This window comes from Hypanus sabinus, chromosome 13, assembly GCF_030144855.1.
Source record: "Hypanus sabinus isolate sHypSab1 chromosome 13, sHypSab1.hap1, whole genome shotgun sequence".
Lineage (NCBI taxonomy): Eukaryota > Metazoa > Chordata > Chondrichthyes > Myliobatiformes > Dasyatidae > Hypanus > Hypanus sabinus.
In genome coordinates, this window is record NC_082718.1 from 76,551,659 (window position 1) to 76,563,704 (window position 12,046).

The window sequence follows — 12,046 nt, forward strand, 5'->3', positions numbered from 1 at the left end:
GCTGCTCCACATGCTTGTAAATCCTGTCTCTGCGAATGCTCTCCAACAGTTTGCCCACTACTAATGTGTCCAACCATAGCCTATGAACACTATCTCAGCAGTGCATTAACATTGGAAAATGAAATAACAGTGATTATAAAGATTGCACACCTGCTTTAATGTTTTATGCACATTCTCTGTCCAGCAGGGATTTCTATCTAGTCTGTAACATGTATTGGATGTTTCAGCTGGTTGCAGAATTTCTCCCATTAACATTTGACATGCATTCATCTGCTGTAATAGTTGTTGGTAAGCTGTATACCAACTTGCTGTTCTGCAAAAATGTCTTTTTTCCCCAAACGGTTGGGCTCAAGGACAATAACCTGATGCATAATTGACAATGTTTATGGATTTGCACTTGATTTCTTCCAGATTTGCAGTTTGATTGGGTTGAGCATTTTCACCTTGAGCAATTGTTCTCATGAAAAGCATTTGATCACTTGTATCAAGATGCAAAAAATATAGTGGAAATTATTATTCCATCTTTCAAAGTAAAAGTGTTAGCCTCAGTTCAAGGAGAAAAACTATGTTGTCAAGCTCAGAAATGCTGTCTTCCAAATTAGATACAAATGGTGTGCACTGTGCTATTTCATTTATTTATTTAGAGAGATATAGCACAAAACAGGCCCTTTCAGCACAGCAAGCTTTACCACCCAGCAACACACCTATTTATCCCTAGCCAAATCACAGGACAATTTGTAATGACAATCTAGTACATCTTAGGTGGAATCTAGTACATCTTAGACAATCTAGTACAGCTTAGGCGGAAGAGGGCACAGTAGGCTTATCTTTTAGTTCTTGTATTTTCAGTTATTTGGGAGGTATGAGTGTGAGGGCATCTTGTTGTTCTCGGTGTCGGATGTGGGAGATCCTGGAGTCTCCGAGCCTCCCGGACGTCCACATCCGCTCCAGGTGCGCCGAACTGCAGCTCCTGAGGGACCGAGTTAGGGAACTGGAGCTGCAGCTCGATGACCTTCGCCTGGTCAGGGAGAGTGAGGAGGTGATAGAGAGGAGTGACCTGTTCAAGAAGGACGGGTTACACTTGAATCGTGGGGGGACCAATATCCTAGCGGGGAGGTTTGCTAGGCTACAGGGCAGACTTTAAACTAGTAAGATGGGGGGGCGGGAGACTATTTGAGGAGACTATTGGAGAGGAGGTTAGTTCACCAGTGGAGCAAGTAAATAGACAGTGTGTGAGGGAGGAAAGGCAGGTGATGGAGAAGGGATGCGCTCAGCCCGAAGATGTAGGGGAGAAGAAAGAAAAGGATAATAAATTTGAATGCATTGTTAGGGATGGAAAGAGAGGAGGAGATGGAGAGTATCTTAAATGTATCTATTTTAATGCTAGGAGCATTGTAAGAAAGGTGGATGAGCTTAAAGCGTGGATTGATACCTGGAATTATGATGTTGTAGCTATTAGTGAAACATGGTTGCAGGAAGGGTGTGATTGGCAACTAAATATTCCTGGATTTAGTTGCTTCAGGTGTGATAGAGTAGGAGGGGCCAGAGGAGGAGGTGTTGCATTGCTTGTCCGAGAAAATCTTATGGCGGTGCTTTGGAAGGATAGATTAGAGAGCTCTAGGGAGGCCATTTGGGTGGAATTGAAGAATGGGAAAGGTGCAGTAACACTGATAGGAGTGTATTATAGGCCACCTAATGGGGTGTGTGAGTTGGAAGAGCAAATGTGTAAGGAGATAGCAGATATTTGTAGTAAACACAAGGTGGTGATTGTGGGAGATTTTAATTTTCCACACGTAGACTGGGAAGCTCATTCTGTAAAAGGGCTGGATGGTTTAGAGTTTGTGAAATGTGTGCAGGATAGTTTTTTGCAACAATACATAGAAGTACCGACTGGAGATGGGGCAGTGTTGGATCTCCTGTTAGGGAATGCGATAGGTCAGCTGACAGATGTATGTGTTGGGGAGCACTTCGGGTCCAGTGATCACAATAGCATTAGCTTCAATATAATTATGGAGAAGGACAGGACTGGACCTAGAGTTGAGATTTTTGATTGGAGAAAGGCTAACTTTGAGGGGATGCGAAGGGATTTAGAGAGAGTGGATTGGGTCAAGTTGTTTTATGGGAAGGATGTAATAGAGAAATGGAGGTCATTTAAGAGTGAAATTATGAGGGTACAGAATCTTTATGTTCCTGTTAGGGTGAAAGGAAAGGTTAAAGTTGTTTTATGGGAAGGATGTAATAGAGAAATGGAGGTCATTTAAGGGTGAAATTATGAGGGTACAGAATCTTTATGTTCCTGTTAGGGTGAGAGGAAAGGTTAAAGGTTTTCAAGGGATATTAGAAATTTGGTTCAGAAAAAGAGGGATGTCTACAATAGATATAGGCAGCATGGAGTAAAGGAATTGCTCGAGGAATATAAAGAATGTAAAAGGAATCTTAAGAAAGAGATTAGAAAAGCTAAAAGAAGATACGAGGTTGGTTTGGCAAATAAGGTGAAAGTAAATCCGAAAGGTTTCTACAGTTATATTAAAAGCAAGAGGATAGTGAGGGATAAAATTGGCCCCTTAGAGAATCAGAGTGGTCAGCTATGTGTGGAACCGAAGAAGATGGGAGAGATTTTGAATGATTTCTTCTCTTCGGTATTCACTAAGGAGAAGGATATTGAATTGTCTAAGGTGTGGGAAACAAGTAAGGAAGTTATGGAACCTATGACAATTAAAGAGGTGGAGGTACTGGCACTTTTAAGAAATTTAAAAGTGGATAAATCTCCGGGTCCTGACAGGATATTCCCCAGGACCTTGAGGGAAGTTTGTGTAGAAATAGCAGGAGCTCTGACGGAGATCTTTAATATGTCATTAGAAACGGGGATTGTGCCGGAGGATTGGTGTATTGCTCATGTGGTTCCATTGTTTAAAAAGGGTTCTAGAAGGAAGCCTAGCAATTATAGATCTGTCAGTTTGACATCAGTGGTGGGTAAATTAATGGAAAGTGTTCTTAGAGATAGTATTTATAATTATCTGGATAGACGGGATCTGATTAGAAGTAGCCAGCATGGATTTGTGCGTGGAAGGTCATGTTTGACAAACCTTATTGAATTTTTTGAAGAAGTTACGAGGAATGTTGACGAGGGTAAGGCAATGGATGTAGTCTATATGGACTTCAGCAAAGCCTTTGACAAAGTTCCACATGGAAGGTTAGTTAAGAAGGTTCAGTCGTTAGGTATTAATGCTGGAGTAATAAAATGGATTCAACAGTGGCTAGATGGGAGATGCCAGAGAGTAGTGGTGGATAATTGTTTATCGGGATGGAGGCCGGTGACTAGCGGGGTGCCTCAGGGATCTGTTTTGGGCCCAGTGTTGTTTGTAATATACATAAGTGATCTGGATGATGGGGTGGTAAATTGGATTAGTAAGTATGCCGATGATACTAAGGTAGGAGGTGTTGTGGATAATGAGGTGGATTTTCAAAGCTTGCAGGGAGATTTATGCCGGTTAGAAGAATGGGCTGAACGTTGGCAGATGGAGTTTAATGCTGAGAAGTGTGAGGTTCTACATTTTGGCAGGAATAATCCAAATAGAACATACAGAGTAAATGGTAGGGCATTGAGGAATACAGAGGAACAGAGAGATCTAGGAATAACTGTGCATAGTTCCCTGAAAGTGGAGTCTCATGTAGATAGGGTGGTGAAGAGGGCTTTTGGAACGCTGGCCTTTATAAATCAAAGCATTGAGTACAGAAGTTGGGATGTAATGCTAAAGTTGTACAAGGCATTGGTAAGGCCAAATTTGGAATATTGTGTGCAGTTCTGGTCACCGAATTATAGGAAAGATATCAATAAATTAGAGAGAGTGCAGAGACGATTTACTAGGATGTTACCTGGGTTTCAGCAATTAAGTTACAGAGAAAGGTTGAACAAGTTAGGTCTCTATTCATTGGAGCGTAGAAGGTTGAGGGGGGATTTGATCGAGGTATTTAAAATTTTGAGAGGGATAGATAGAGTTGACGTGAACAGGCTGTTTCCATTGAGAGTAGGGGAGATTCAAACTAGAGGACATGATTTGAGAGTTAGGGGGTAGAAGTTTAAGGGAAACACGAGGGGGTATTTCTTTACTCAAAGAGTGATAGCTGTGTGGAATGAGCTTCCTGTAGAAGTAGTAGAGGCCAGTTCAGTTGTGTCATTTAAGGTAAAATTGGATAGGTATATGGACAGGAAAGGAGTGGAGGGTTATGGGCTGAGTGCGGGTAGGTGGGACTAGGTGAGATTAAGGGTTCGGCACAGACTAGGAGGGCCAAGATGGCCTGTTTCTGTGCTGTGATTGTTATATGGTTATATGGTTATATCTTTGGAATGTGGGAGGAAACTGGAACACACAGAGGAAACCCACGCGTTCACAGGGAGGATGTACAAACTCCTTACAGATGATGTCAGAATTGAACTCTGGCGTCCTGAGGTGTAATAGCATCGCGCCAACCGCTACACTACTGCAGCATCCCATATAGTCATAGAGCACTACAGCACAGAAACACAGGGACTTCAGCCCATCTAAACCATGCCAGACTTTTATTTTACCTAGTCCCATTGACCTGCACCTAGACTATAGTCCTCCATACCATTCCCATCCATGTACTGGTTATATTAGGTATATGGACAGGAAAGGAATGGAGGGTTATGGGCTGAGTGCGGGTCAGTGGGACTAGGTGAGAGTAAGCGTTCGGCACGGACTAGAAGGGCCAAGATGGCCTGTTTCCGTGCAGTAATTGTTATATCGTTATATGGTTACTTATCCAAACTGCTCTTAAATGTTGCAACCGATTAGCAGCTCATTCCATCCTGTGGGAAAAGAAGATCCCCTTCTGGTTCCACTTAAATATTTGACCTTTCACCCTTAATGTATGACTTGCAATTCTTGTCTCACCCACCCTCAATTGAAAAAGCCTGTTTCCTTTTACTCTATCTATACCCCTCTTACTTGGTATGTCTCTATCAAATTTCCCCTCGCTCTCCTATTCTCCAGGGAATAAAGTCCTAACCCTATCCAACCTTTCCCTATACCTCAGGTCCTCAAGTCCTGGGAACATCTTCAAGTAAGGTTGAGTAAGTACTGACCATAGATAGGTATAAACATGAGTCTAAGAGCTTGAGACTTTGACACAGGAAGTTAATGAACCTTTACAAGGGTGAATGTGACATGTACATAATACATGTCAGTTATTAACCTTGCTTCAGCGGCGGAACTGTTAGCCAAATCAGAGGGTTGTAGGTTCAGTTACAATCTATAAACAAGGGCACATAATTCAGGGGGGCTTGTAAATGCATTACTAAGAATAGAGAGGTATCATTGTCACTTCTCAAGTGAACTTCATGGCATATTTATTAAAAGAGTTGGACAGTTCCCACTGTGGTCTGGCCAGATTCACCAAATCAGATCTTCTGGCCATTCATCTCATATTTTGTTCACTGTTAGCAATTTGGGATTCATTGAATTTGTAAAACATGTTATATAAAGGCATAAACACAAAAGATTCTGCAGATGCTTAAACTCTTGAGCAATACAAAATGCTGGGGGAACTCAGCAGGTCAGGTAGTATCTTATTTCCTTCCATAGATGCACCCTAACTTTTCTACCTGTGTGTGTTATATAAATGTATATAACTATATACATTATAAATATAACTAAATATATATAACATATATAAATGTATACCCTTTTATTATTTTGATAGCTATGTTACCTAATTCTCTCCCTTCCTATTGCCCAGAAACATCCCCACTGATGATGGATTCTTAGTACTGAATTTTGGATTTATAGTTTGAGTCAGGTATTCAGAGTTGAGTTTAAACACTAAAGCTTGTGGCTTCAGTTTATATCATAAGATATTGGAGCAGGATTAGACCATTCATCCCATCGAATATACTCCACAATCAATTTATTGATGTATTATTTATTATGAATTATTATTCCCCTCAACCGCATCCTTCTGCCTTCTCCCCATAACCCTTGACTTCCTTTCTAAGAAAGAACCTACCAACCCTCCATTTTAAATATACCCAAAGACCTGGCTTCCACAGTCATCTGTGACAATCCACAAATTCACCAACCTCTGGCTAAAGAAATTTCTCATTTCTGTTCTAAAGGAACATCTTTTTTTTCAGAGGATGCGCACTCTATTGCCATTCATAGTTTATTAACAATTCATTATCACCGGTAAAGTACTCCCAACCACTGAGCACATCTACATGAACCACTGTTTCAGAAAAGCAGTATCCATCACCAAGGACCCTCCTCACCTAGGGTATGCTATCTATTCACTGCTGCCATTCGGAAGAAGGTACAGGAGTGTCAGGACTCACACCACCAGGTTCAGGAACAGTTATTACCCGTCAACAATTAGGCTCTTGAATCAGAGGGGCTAACTTCACTCATCCCATCATTGAAGTGTCCCTACAACCACTTTCAAGGACTCTTCATCGAATGTTCTCTATATTTATTACTGATTTATTTATTATTATTATTATTATTATTATTTCTTCATTTTCTATTTGCACAGTTTGTTGTCTTCTGTGCTCTGGATGAATGTCCCAGTGTTTCATTGATTCTGTTATGGTTATTATTTTATAGATTTATTGAGTATGCCTGCAAGAAAATGAATCTCAGGGTTGTATTTTGTGACATATATGTACTCTGATAATAAATTTACGTTGTTCTTTATTGATTTTATATAAAAACATCATTGCCAGGGTATTACTTAGGTGCAGAGAAGAACTAAACATGAATCAGTGGCGATTTCTGCCTATTACTGCAGTGTTTAGCAATGAGAGGCAGGAAAGCTAGAATTTATCATTTTATGACATTAACCAAGGGCTTGTCCTTTTGGCTTGATTAAAACCCTGAAAAATGTGCTTTGTAGCTGGTAGTTCTACCAATAAATCAGAATTTTAAATGTGGGAGAGAAGAGCAAGTCCAAGCCAATAGCTGCATTGCAGTGGATTGTGTGATGCAGCAACTTCTGTATGTGACGAGAGGCCTTCAAAGTGTTATGTAAGTTACACAGGTGCAAAATATTACAAAATGCATAACCTGTGCTCCAAAGGGCACTGTCAGGATGCAAGATCACACGCGTCATTAACAGGATGACTTTATGAAAACAAGTTGGGTAAATATAGTTGAATAGATTAAAGGCACTATAAACTTTTCTAATTTCTACTTATTTATCCTAAAAGGCACTGAGTCATACTAGGTGAATTCCTTGCACCTGCATTGCTGACCGCCCCAACCCAACCCCCATGGTTCATCCAGATGAACTTCTTTTGTTTTTATCACTTTCAGGATTTGGGTGTCATCATCAAGCCCAGTATTTATTGCCCTCGAAAAGATTGTGATGAGCTGTCTCAGTCACAGGCTGATGCAGTGTGGAAACAGGCCCTTTGAGGCCACGCAGACCAGCAGGCACCCGAGTACACTAATTGGGGTTTATTCTCTTCACATTATCATAACCATCTCCAGATTCTAACACTCATCCACACACTAAAAACAATTTACTGTGACTAATTAACCACCCGAACTGTACACCTTTGGAATGTTTGAAGAGGACATTAAGAGTGCCTGGAAAAAACTCCACAAGCAAGGGATGTTAAGGTTGAACCTGGATATCTGGTGTTGTGAGGCAGCATCTCCATCATCTGAGCCATTGCACGCCTCCTTGAAATGTTGCAGTTCTTCTGCTAAAGGCACTCCCACTGTGCTGCTGTGCAGAGTGTTTCAGAATTTAGACCCAGCAAACAACCAACAGCATACTTGTCAAGTTGGCATTGTCTTGGAAGGGAACTTGCAGGCAGTGGTGTTACCATGTACCTGGCAGATTCAGTTATATATCACGTGTACATTGAAACATAGTGAAATGTTTCATTTGCTTTAACAACCAACACATCCAAGGATGCATTAGGGGTAGTCCGCAAGCATTGCCACACATTCCAGCACTCACGGAACATGCCCACAATGTTCAGCAGAACAACATAAACTGAAACAATTAACAACACCCGCAGAATGAAACAGGAAAACTGCAGCAAAACAAGCCCCTTTCCTGCCCTCCCATCTAGTCACTCACACAGATAGTTCTCCAGTCTCAGGATAGGCCTCCAGTCCTTGGCCCCAGACTTTCAGACATTGGGCTTTCAATCCCCAGGCCCTGGCATGGACTAGCAGACGTGACCTTTGGGCCTCGACCTGCTGCCATTGGTGATAGAGACAATGGATCTGGTAGGTGGTGTTAGAGTAATCCAGGTGAGTAACTGCAGTGTACTCTGGAGACTGGATGCACTGTGAACCAATAAATGTTTCAGTAGGTTACCAGTTAGGCTTCTTTGTGCTGGGAGGAATCACATTTCTTGAAAGTTGTTGGCATTGTGCTCTTCCAGGAAGAGAAGAATGTTCCATTCTTACCTTTCTTGTTGGAAGTAGTCATTGCTTGGCACTAATTTAGCATGAAATGACTTGCCACTTAACATCCTATGTCAAATGTTGTCTGAATCTTTCTGTGTACAGAGTTTACCTGCTGCTTTTACTGATAAGTTGTGGATGGAATTAAATTTCTTAATCACCAGTGAAAATTCCCACTTCGGATACAAGAAAGAAAGATGGTTGGCCCTGGGATACTGCCTTGAGAAACTGTCGCAGTGATATCCTGGGGCTGGGATCATGGATCCCCGACAACCACAACCATCTTCCACTGTGTAAGATTCCAGCCTTTGGAAAGTTCTCCTTCTGGTGTTTACTACCGTACTTCAGTTTTAACAGGGTCCCTTAATGGCACACTGCTTTGCTTTGAGTTCAAGGGCAGTCACTGTTACCTTTAACTCAGGAATTTGCTCTTCTGTCCAATTTGGATTGAGATTGTGATGAACTTTTGAGTCGAATGGTGCAGTCACAGCTCAAACTGGCTACTAATAAGTATGTTATTGATGAGTAAGTGCCGTGCCATTGGTTAACATTATTAACCGTGATTTCCATCGCTTTGTTGATGACTGAAAAAAGACAGATTTAGCAATAATCAGTTGCTTTTTGTGAATGGGACATAGTGTACTGGAACAGCTTGGCTGGAAGTGCAGCTCATTCTGGACAACAGATCTTCAGTTGGGGTGTTGTTGCGTTTTATAGCTTTAATGCTCACAGCTATTTCTCAGTATCATTTCAAGTGACCAATGATGAACACCATTAGTGTAATTCAGCACTACAGCCCAGCCTGGTGCAGACAAGGATTTACATTCAAGCATAAGAGGGTTTAATATGAGATTTCCTCAATCAAATTCTACATTGTCTGACTGACATATGGAGTTGCATATCTACCTTTCTCAACAGAATTCAAGATTAAAACTATAATGCAAACTCACTGACTGAAATGGTTTCGGTTCGATAGTTTGTCAGCAATTATTACTTCTGGAAACAAAACTGTCAACAACTTTCTGGCTAAAATGCTTACTCACTGATGCATCTATGGAAATGTTTACATTTTACTGGCAGAATGCGGCTACATTTCTAAAACCCTAACAATATTGATTCACTAATTGCTCCTTATTAAGATACATCAATAACTGTGGCCTGCAGCTTCAATTCTGCAATGATCCCAACTCTGATCCTGTGGAATTCTTTGGTAAGTACTCTGTCCTATTTTCAATATGTCTGTTTTATGTTTGGAAGTTAATTTGCTGTTCTGTTAAAATTTAATATTCAGTACTTAACACTGCTTTGTCAGGTTACGTGCAGGAATTCATTTTACACCTACAATGTTTCCCAAGAACTGACAGTAAAATTTGCTTATTTACTTTGGAGGGCTTAACAACCCTACATGAGTGATAAACTGTGCAGAGTGGTAGAATGACTGTTTGGAACACTTCCAACAAGTGTGCTTTGTCACTAAGTATGGAGGAAGTAGATTCTTCTGCTAAGGGAAGGCTATTTAGATGCTGTTTTTGACAAGAGGAATAAAATTAAATAGTGCATATCTAACCTTGAACAATCACAGGCAGTTTTAATATCACTGACGTGAAATCTGTTGTTTTGAGACAACACATAAAATACTATCAATCACAGTAAGAAACATACAAGTTGAGGTGGTGGAGTAGGGCTATGTCTCTAGCGAAGGAGGTGTAAGGCACTCCTTCCTTCCGCTCACCAGTAGGTCACCCTTGGGCAAGGGGTAGCACCTGCACAGCCGCCAATTGAGGTCACATGAAGCCATGGGAGCAGGTGGTGCATAACAGGTCCTGGTTATGCGACCACTGATGCCAGACAGACTATCTCTTAAGAATATTGATAATGGCTGGGGTCACTCATCTTGTAAAGATACTGCCCAGAAGGCAGCAATGGAAAACCACTTCTGTAGAAAAAATTGTCAAGAACAATCATGGTCATGGAAAGATCATGTGTGTGCATGTCATACGACACAGCACATAATGAACAATGAACGAGAGTAAAAATAGTGAGATGGCGTTCATGGGTTGGTTCATTGTCTGTTGAGAAATCTGATGGTGGACGGGAAGAAGCTGTAACTAAAATGTTGAGAGGGTGTGTCTTCAGACTCCTGTACTTCCTCCCTGATGGTAGTAATAAGAAGAGAGCATATCCTGGCTGATGGGAGTCCTTAATGATGGAATCTGCCCTTTGAAGATGTCCTTGGTGCTGGAGAGGCAAGTGCCCAACCATGACTCCTGGACAAATTTTCCACATTCATGGAAACTCTGATCCTTTACTGCATCTCCCTGGCATATATTCTGCAATGTTCTCATAAAAAGGATGCCAAGTTCTAATCCAAATTACTTATTGTGCACAAGCACCAAGACCTCTGCCAACCTACCCCACCCCATTCACATTTTTGCAGGCTCCCAGTCTGCCAGCACTTTCAAGTGAATGTCTGTGTCCACATTTAAAAACACTTCCAGGGATTTGCCTGATTTTACATGTCTTTTTCATCCAACCTTGCAAGCCAGACTATTACCCCACTGCACATTTTCTGCTGTTCCATAGTTGGCAAAACTTTCAAACACTGTGCCCTCAAACTCTAGGCACCTCTTTGTAAATCACTTTGGTCTTCCCTCCCTTCATATCTTAAGGGACTTCTCAAAAAGAACCTCTTCCACAAATACATAATCTATATTTCAGGAACATCGCTATATTAACTTGCTCAGTGCTTTTGGTGTCACTGCTATCCAATGACCTTTATGAGCAATAATATCAAAGTGAGTTTTTAATTGCCTGTTACAATCTAACTGAATCTTCAGAATGTGTTTTATTGCTATGCAGATGTAATCTGATATTAGGGAGAAAAATAGAAATCCACCGAATCATTTGGCAATGGTTTAAAATTCAAAAAAGTTCTTCAAGTTCCATGTAATAAGCTTACTAAAACTTGGTAAAAAGATCATATGATATTGCTTCAAGAGATGCACTAAATCCTGGACTTCTTAACAGAAAGGCCTCAGGTCAATATGTGAGGGCAGCCACATCTCTAGTCCCATTACGCTGAGCACTGGCACTCCCCAAGGCTGTGTGCTCAGCCCACTGTTGTTCACACTGCTGATAAGACTGTGTCGCAGGATTCAGCTCAAATTGTGTTATTAAGTTTGTGGATGACAGTACAGTGGTTGGCCTCAACAACGATGATGACTCAGAGTACAGAGAGGAAGTGAAGCGGCTGGTAGACTGGTGTGAGAACAACAACCCACGTCTGAACATGGCAAAGACCAAGGAAATGATGGTGGACTTCAGGAAAGTGCAGATGAACCATCCCCTTTTGTGCATCAATTGCTCCTCTGTAGAGAGAGTTGAGTGCACCAAGTTTCTGGGAGTTCACATCACGGATGAATTCACCTGGTCCCTCAATACAACCTCCATGAATAAGAAAGCACAGCAGTGCTTCCACTTCTTAAGTTGATTGCGGCAAGTGAGACTCTTCCTCTATCCCCCCATCTTAACTGAATTTTACAAGAGCACCATTAAGAGCGTCCTGACAAGTTGCATCTCCATCTGGTATGGAAGCAGTCGTGCATCGG